Source organism: Vicugna pacos, chromosome 18 (genome assembly GCF_048564905.1).
Source record: "Vicugna pacos chromosome 18, VicPac4, whole genome shotgun sequence".
NCBI lineage: Eukaryota > Metazoa > Chordata > Mammalia > Artiodactyla > Camelidae > Vicugna > Vicugna pacos.
Genome location: NC_133004.1, coordinates 13800912 through 13810501, shown reverse-complemented (window position 1 = coordinate 13810501; position 9590 = coordinate 13800912).

Sequence of the window (9590 nt, the reverse complement as noted above, 5' to 3'; positions counted from 1 at the left end):
AAAGCGAGGAGTTTTACATTACGTGAATTTTATCTCAATTGAAAAAATGTTCAGAAGCTGGACAGGGTGGCAGGAATCAAAGGGAGGCCCAGGGGATGGAGCCGAGGGCATGGGGAAGAGCGGGCCAGACCACTCTCAGCTTTGTCTGACCTTTCCCGCATTCCCATGAATTTTTGGGATAAAGAGGTTAAAAGTTAGAATTAGATTTGGTTGCTTATAACAGAAAACCAAGATAACTGACTTTTGGTAGAAGTTATGTTTCACTTAAGAAGTCAGGTGATTCGAATGGTCAGTAGATTGTCCTGTTTGGGGGATCTACACACTGGAGTATTTGAGGGTAATGGGCATCATGTTTGCCAACTGCTTTCATGTGACTCAGAGAAGGAACATTATCAATGGGTGCATATCTCCATAGAGCAGGAGGGAGAGGAGGGGAGGAAGAGAGGAGAGTGGAGTAAATGGAATAGAATGTTAATCGACCAATCTGGGTGAAGGAGAGTTCTTTGCATGATTCTTGCAACTTTTCTCTAACTTTGAAGGTTTTACAAGATAAATTATTAAAAAATTTTTTTTAAAAAGCAAAAGGGAAAGAAGTCAAGAGGAAGGCCTTCCTTGCAGGGCTGGTGTAGGGGCTCCACCCTTATCAAGGACCCAGACTTCTTTCATCTTTCACCTCTGCCCAAGGCAAATGCTTTCCATCCTCAAAGTTGCCTCGTAGTCCAGAATCAGGGCTGCCATGGACCATTGTGCAGGTCGTGTACTGCTCAAAGCTCTGAGCCAAGGGATTGAATGGTGTAGGCCAGGCCCAGCACCCATAGGCATGCTTCTGCCCACGGGAGCTGTTGTTTTTCTAATTAGACTGCTCACAGTGGAAGTCTTTTTCTAATCTGAACAAAGGCACACCAAGGGCTAGCCTCAGCCCTGCTGGAAAATCAGCTATATCCACTGTCCAAGAAGGAAGAAGAAGAAGCGGGGTGGGGGTAGGGGGGAGCAAAGAAGTCATAACCCTAGCGGGGAAGGTATAGCTCAACGGTAGAGTGCAGGCTTACTTAACATGCACAAGGTCCTGGGTTCAATCCCCAGTACTTCCATTAATATGCAAACAAACAAACCTAATTATCACCTCTCCCCCCAAAAGGAGTCATAATCATGTAAAGAGCTTTCCCAGAGACCCCCACCCAGCAACTTCTGATCGTTTGCCTTACAGCAAGAGCACCTGACCCAGATAAATCTGGGGTTCTTAGGAAGAAGAAGGGGGCCCGTGGCTAGTTTGTTAGTAGTCTTTGCCTCAAAGGGGATGTAACCAGAAACTTCCAAGACCCGCCCCCCAACCCCCAACAAGGTGGGAAAGCCATGATTTTGAAGCTACAGTCCAGTAAGTTACAAGAGGCCCACATCTGGCGCCTAGCAGGTTAGCAATCAAGTCTCACTTATTGACTCATGTCTTGATCGACTTAAAATTATCAACCCCCAATTCTATGACACTTAATACTTTTTGAAGATAACCTGCACAGTCCCGGAGGAGCCCCGTGAGATGACAGAGATGGGGATTTGCCCTGTTTTGCAGACGAGGAATCTGAGACATGCAGGCCAGATCCCTCCCTCACTCAGTTGTTTATTAAGACCTGCTCTGTGCCAGGCGCCCTTCTAGGTGGTGGGAATACAGCACAAGCAAGAGGGTGCTGTATTCTTGTCCCCACAAAGTTTGCATTCTTAGGGCAGACAGTATTCAAGTGAACAGACAAAGGAACAAAAGACTTTGAAGTTTATTACAAATATGCATAGAATCAGTTGATGTGACCCAGGCTGACTAGAGGGTTACTTTAGGGTGCTTGGGAGAGGCCTTCTTGAGAAGGCGACATTTGAGCTGAGAGCTGAGTGATAAGAAGGAGCCAGCTGTGCCAACATCTGCCCAGTGTGGATGCCCCCACTGGGGAGGGAGTGAGTGGCTCTGCTCCACACAGTCACTTGGGCGCAGGCGACCACAGCGCTGCCTTCAGGGTCACCTGGCTTCCAGTGCGTCCTGGACATCCCTATCCTGCCTCTGCACGGAGGGAGAGGGGATAAGGAGGGCGCCTCCGCTTATTAACTGCCTTGGCCTGGAAGTGACACACTCCACCCCTGTTCCCACGTCATTGGCGAGCCAGTCCCGTGACCCCGTGGATGCAAGGAAGGCGTAGAGTCCAAGCTCGTGGACTGCGTCTCCCAGCAGTGTCATGCTGTGGAAGGGACTGCGGCTCTATGGGGTGCTTCTCTCCCTCTGCCACAGAGCTGGAGGGACCACAGTGGCTGGCAGGACACTGATAAAACAGGGAGATCTGAGAAAACCGCTCTGAGGCGGGGACGTGTGAGCTGAGACGTGGCTGGTGGGAGAGGCCCGTTTGAGGACTCAGCAGGGAGGCAGGAAAAAGCCTGGGACAAAAGGAAGGCCCCTGTGGCTACAGAGGAGGAAGCAAGTCTTGGGCTTAAGGTTTAGTGGAGGAGACAGGCATTAATCAAATCATCACAGAAACGGGTTGTACGTCCTGGCAAGAGGAGGCCTGAGCTGGGGCGTTCGGCCCGGTCTGGAGTCGGAGGACTGTGGTAGTCCCAGCAATGCTGGGGTTTGTGGGTTCCAGCAGCTGGCTGTTACCCTAAATAATGCACTACTTGCCACTAACTCATACTTACTGCGTTTATTATGTCTCCAAGCAGAATATAAGTGCTGTGAGATCAGGAGCTAGCTTTGCCCACTGTGGCAGTCCTAGCCCTGCACGTCATCAGTACACAAAAGAAATCCAAATATTTGTTGAAGAACTGAACGATAAATGGACGCTTTGTATGAGAAAATGCTTTCATTGTCATCTTCCAAATAGGAAATCATGGTATCATATTATGATTTTTTAACATTTTTTATTGAGTTATAGTCATTTTACGATGTGTTAAATTCCAGTGCAGAGCACAATTTTTCAGTTATACATGAACATACATATATTCATTGTCACACTTTTTTTCGCTATGTATTATGATTTTTGAAATGTCACACACCCTCTCCCTGGCTGCTGCCCCAGGCTGAGAAATCTTTGAGACTTCTGCCATCTCAAACACACACTGACTCTCAGAGGGACATCCAGTTCTGTCCCCTGAGGTCCTGGTTGGTCAATCACATGGTGTGTCCTGCCCTCCCCCCCCCCACACACACACATCCATGATGTCACAATGGCCACCCATCACCTGGATCAAAGGAAGATGTCACCAAAGAGATGAAGGGAGGGGAAGTGGCTACGTGCTCCCCTCTGCCTTCGGGAAGGATGGAGCCAGGCAGTTGATCCTCAGGGTAATAACGATCGGCAGTAGGAAGACAGTGCTTTAAATGTGCCGCTGCAGCCACAGTTCTGCAGCCAGGGGTCTGTCCTGAGGGAATTGCCACACGTGTTCATGAAGGTGTGTGGAGGAGGGTTCTCATTGGAGCATTGTTTGTGGGAAAAAAAATTGCATTACATTACTGTTCATCTTAAGGAAATGGTCAGTTGTTACATCCATATTGTAGAACAGCTCTTGGCCGTTCAGAAGAACAGTATGGAGTGATGTGCGCACAGAGAGATGTCCACGATGTATCAACACTAAGCAAATCACTAAAATGTAGGATGTCATCTCATGTTTGTAAAAAGCTTTTTTATGTTCACACATGCATAGGGAAAAGTCCAAAATATAATATATTGACTTAGCGGTGAGGAGTGGAATCATGGAAGATTTCACTTTCTGTTTTATTCATTTTTGTATCATGGAATTTTTTACCTGTGTGAGGGCCACGGCTTTGCTAAATATTGAATGAGTTATTTCCATCATCAGAAAAAAAAATGGAAAATCATAATCCCCATTATCTTGTTATCTGAGCAACTGCTGTGATCCCATTGCGTTGTCAGGTTATTTTTTTCTTTAATAAACTTAACTTTGAGGAAAAGTGGAAAAGTTAGTTACAGAAAGCTCCCGTCTACTTCTCACCCAGTTTCCCCCACTGTTAATGTTCCACACCACCATGCACATTTGTCAAAACTAAGGAACCGGCGCTGGTGCGTTGCTATTAACTGAACTCCAGGCTCCATCTGGATTTTCCCAGTTTTCCCCCTAATGCCCATTTTTGTTCCAGGATTCAGTTCAGGGTATCACATCCAGTTTTCCTTATTAGCAACGTCTTATTTGGGATGGTGTGTTTGTCACAATTAATAAACACATTTTGATGCATTTTTTTTAGTAACTTTTTTTTTTTATTGGAGGCACTTGGGACTGAACCCAGGACCCCATGCATGCTAAGCACGGGCTCCACCACTGAGCTACATCCCACCCTCCTTGATGCATTATTATTATTAACTAAAGTCTATGCCTTATGCAGATTCCCTTAGTTTTTCCTTAATATCCTTTTTCTGTCCCAGGACCCCACCCACGATCCCATTTAATCATCATGCCTCCTGAGGCCCCTCTGGGCTATGATGGTGCTCAGACTTAATTTGTCTTTGATGATTTTGTGACAGTTTTCAAGAGTACTAGTCAGTTATTTTGCCGAATGCCTCTCAGGATTTGTCTGATGTTTTTCTCATGATTAGATTGGAGATTATGTGTTTTGAGGAGGAACAGCACAGGAGCAAAGGGCCATTCTCCTCGCTCCTAACCAGGGCACACGCTCTCAAGCCGACTCATCACAGCTGATTTTGACCTTGGTCACCTGGCTGAGGCACTGTTCCTCAGGTTTCTCTACTGTAGAGTTATTCTTTTTCTTCATCCATTTCATGCAATATTCTTTGGAGGGAAGTCACTCTGTGCAGCCCATATGTAAGGGCTGAGAAGTTATGCCCCACTCCCTTGAGGGCAGAGTATGAACATAAATTATTTGAACTTCATCCGCGCTGGAGGTTTGTCTGTGCTCTCTCGTTTATTTAATCATCAATTTACATCAGTGTGGACTCATGGGTATTTCCTACTGTGGGCCATAACCCAATACTCCTTTGTTGTATTGCTCAAGTTGTTCCTGCTTTGGCCATGAGAAGCTTTTCAGCTGGCCCCCGTGTCCCTTTGACACGCCCCAGCATTGTGGGTTTCTGAGTGCCTCCTTACTTTCTGGCCCTGTGGGATGCCCCAGGCCCATCTCGTATGTTTCCTGCTTTAGACCTAGAATCGGCCATTTCTCCAAGGAGCCCTGGTTCCTTTTCTTGGAGAACGGTGTTAGAAACCAAGACCTGGGTGCTGGGTGTGTGCATTGCTATGGAATGCTGTTGTTCTAGGCCCTCCGAGAAAAATGTGTGTCCGGTAATCTGTGTATGTATATAAACCTGTATTTCTACCTGTAGCCGTCTGTATCACCATTAAAGTGAACGTGAGTTCATGCTGGTGTCCCCAACTCTAATTCACCCCCTCATGGATCACTCCAGCCTCTTCCCCTGCTTAGCTGTAACTTCCCACCCCAACAATGGGAGACCTGGTTCCTATTATCCACCAGCCATTTTCTTTTCTTTTCTTTTTTAATTGAAGTGTGGTTGATTTACAATATTGTGTTTGCTTCAGGTGTACAGCAAAGTGATTCAATTATACGTATACAGATATGTGTTCTTTTTCAGATTCCTTTCCATCATAGGTTATTACAAGACAGTGAATATAATTCCCTGTGCTCTACAGTAGGTCCTTGTTGTTTATCTATATATAGTAGTGTGACTAGCCGTTTTCTTAATCATTCAATTCTGGTATACATGCATAGCGGTTTTAGGATTGTTTACCTTTACCTGGATACCTTTCCGTTTATGAATTTATTGAGTTGGTAATTATTGAATGCCCTTTGTGCTGAGCACTGTTCTAAGCACAGTAAACAAAACCAAGATCCCTTCCCTCATGGAGCTTATATTCTAGTTCAGGTGATAGAGCAGTAAGTATGATCACTAAGCAGATTGTGTAGTATGTTGAAAAGAAAAGAGAAGAGTAGAGCAGGATGAGGATGGCTGGGCTTACAGGGGGTGGCTGGGACAAGTGGCAGTTTGGGGTGATCAGGGCAGACCTTGCTGATAAGGTGACATTTGAGCAAGTCCTGAAGGCAGTGAGGGAGACAGTGATGTGGATATTTGGGAAGCGTCTCCTAGGCAGTGGGAACAGCCAGTGCAAAGCCCAGGGGTGGGGCAGTATCTGCTGTGTTCAAGGAGCAGTAAGGAGGCCTGCAGCAGAGAGAGGAGGGGTTAAGGGGAAACGAGGTCACAGAGGTGGGGGGACTGCCACATTATGGACGGCTTTGTTGGCCACACAAAGAATCTGGCTTTTACTCTGAATTTACTGGGGACCACAGGTGTGACATTCTCTGACTTAAGGGCCCCCCTGCTGCTGTTGGGAAGGGGGACAGGGGTGAAGGCAGAGGACCCAGTTAGGAGGTTGTGTCCATCATGCAGATATGAGAGGTGATGGTGGCTCAGCCCAAGGTGGTAGTGGTAAGCGTGGTGAGGAGGGGTCAGATTCTGACCCAGTTTTGAAGATGGAGCTGACAGGTCTCACCAGCAGCCCTGAATGAGGGGAGCAAGAGAGAAAGAAGAGACAAGGACGGTTCCGAGGCTTCTGGCATGAGCACCTGGAAAGATGGGAGTTGCCCCAGGTGCTCAGATGGGGAGGCAATGAGTAGAGGAGGCTTGAGGAAGAAAGTCCAGAATTCAGACATTTAAGCAGAGGTGCTGAGTGGGCAGTTCAATACCTGATCCTGTCATCTGGGCTGGAGGTGATACATCAGGGCGTTGTCAGTGCTTAAATCATGAGACTGGATGAGATCGCCGTCTTCGTTTCCCTATAGCTGCTGTAACAAAGTGCCACACACTTCAAAGCTTAAAACAACACAACTGTATTATCTTACACTTCTGCAGGTCAGATTTCCAAAATCGGTCTATGGGGCTAAAGTCAAGGTGTCCAGAGGGCTGTAGTCCCCTCTGGAGGCTCTTGGGGAGAATCCATTCCCTTGTCTCACGCAGCTCCTGGCCGCCCACTTTCTTTTACTCGTAGTGCTTTCTTTCCTCTTCTTCAAAGCCAGCAGCATAACGTCTTCAGATCTCTTTGACTCTACTTATCCTGCCTCCCTCTTCCCTAATCTGGTCCCTTGTGACTGCACTGGGCTCAGCTGGATCACCCAAGATAATCGCCCCATCTCAAGATCCTTAATTTAATCACATTTGTAAGGTAACACGTTCACGGATTCAAGGATAGGACGTGGACATCTTTGGGGACCCAATACAAGCACTGAGTGGGTGAGTGGAGATGGAGACGAAGGCCGTCCCAAGCACTATGCCTGGGGCACCCAGTGTTAGGAAGCTGGGGCTCCGAGGAGCAGCGAGGGAGGTCTGAGGGAGCCAGGAGAGTATACAGGGGCCTGGAGAAGGGGCACTGGGGAGGAGGGGAGGAGCGGCTGTGTTCTCCATCAGAGGCAGACAGAGAATTCGCCCATGGAGCCAGCAACGTGGCGGACGCTGGTGACCTTCAGAAGAGTTCGTGTGACTGGTGGAGTGGGGAGAGCCTGATGGGAGTGGGGTTTAGAGAGGGGAGGAGAGGAGTCAGAGAGTGGGTACTTCCACGGCCAAGGGGAACGGGAGAATTGGGATGGAGCTGGCGGAGGAAGTCGGGTCGGGGCAAGGCTTACTTGGGTTTGGTTTGGTTTTGAGATGGGAGAATAGAATATGATTGTTTTCTGGTGGGAATGAGAATGAAAAATAGAGACTGAGGAGAGGGTGGCTGGGGCCCTGTCCCAGAGCAGGCAGGAGGGAGGGGCTTCCGCAGGACACAGGTGCTGGGACTGGCTCTCAAGGAGCGGGAGGGAAGGGGCTGCGGTGGGCTGGTGCAGTGTGAGTTCCCTGCCAGAGGCCTCACTTGCTCAGTGAACGATGCAGATCGCAGGTTGAGCCTGTTAGCACCGCTGCCAGCCCTCTACCTGGCTTTCCAGCTTACTGGTCAGGAAGGATTACTACCCTCTTAACAGTCAAGGCAAATGAGGCTTGGGTTTAGGGAGCTCCCAGGTCTCACAGAGTCAAGGTTCAGGCTCAGACTGAGTCCAGCCCCTGCCCTTGGTTCTGCACCCACCTGTCCCTCCTGCCACCAGGACCCAGGTGCCCACCTAGATCTTCCTGCTTTGGAGCGGCAGGGACTCCACTTAGAGAACCGCTGCCCAAGACAGGGAACTCCACCACCTGTTAAATGCATGTATCTTCTAAGACAGTTGTTACTTAGCAAATCAGGACATCCTTGTTTAAATGAATTCATACCATTCAGAGAAAGGTGAAGCAGACAGCGGTGGTCCCGATTCACCAGCCCTTCCTCCTGGGGAGCTGGCTGAATAGTTTGGTGGATCCTTCTAGACCTTTGCTGGTGCATTCACGTTCTCTCTCTCTGTCTCTCTCTCTCACGCACGCGCGTGCGCACACACACACATGAAATTGGTTGTCTTTAGAAAGAATAAATAAGTAGACCCTACCCCATTTCTGTAGCTTACTTTTGTTCACTTTTGTTCACTTAACCACATATCTCAGCAGAATTTCCATAGGCATTATTGCCCTGAGCAGTTCCACATGCATAAACCCATCCCCTCAATCAGGGTCAGCCAACAGAGAAATAACACAAGCCACAAATGTGGGGTGTGTGTCATTTTTAATTTTCTAGGAACCACCTTAAAAAAAAGAAATGAAGAAACAAGTGAAATTCATTTTAATCTTTTCATTAACCCAGTATGTCCAAAATATCACTTAAACATGCCATCACGATAGAAATGATGAGATAATTTACATTCTTCTGTTTGTACCAAGTCTAGGAAATCCAGGTAGATTTCCCCTCCCTGCGCATCTCAGTTCAGACAAGTCACATTTCAGGTGCTCATCTGCCACGCGGAGCTCACGGCTCCCGTGTTGGAAAGTGCAGCCCGCAGTGATAAGCTGAGAGCTCTTATGGATGGGCAAAGACTAGGTGACAGTTCATCGCAACCCTGCTGGCCAGAGTCGAAGCCAGCCTCAGAGTCCATTGGCAGGGGCTGGCCGGACACTTAACAGCTGGTGAGTTGGAATGCTGTGCTCCGAGAATCCTCCCATGGAGGGTGGGCTCCGTGTGTTGCGAGAGCGGCTTTGCACTTAAAAAAAAAAAAATTAAAACATCCATCAGAGAAAACATTCATTTAGGGGTTAATTTATTTCTTTAAATTAATTGTTTATTTTTAGAGCAGTTTCAGGTTTATAGATAATTGATCAGAAAGTGCAGGAAACTCTCATATACCCCCTCTCCAACCCCTCCCTGCCCCCCCACTGCCTCAGTTTCCCCTGTTACTATTAACATTGGTGTGGTACGCTTCTTACAATTGATGAACCAATATTGATACATTGTTATTAACTACAGTCTGTGGCTTCTATTAGGGTTTTGACAAGAGACATGTGTCCACCACTACAGTATCACACAGAATAGTTTCACTACCCTAAAATTCCCCAGTGCTTGGACTGTTCATCCCCCCACCGATCCCTCACCCCAGCAACTACTGATCTCCTTACTGTCCTCAAGTTTTGTCTTTCCCAGAATGTTACATTATTTTTGAAGGAATACATAGACCCAATCTTGCAAGT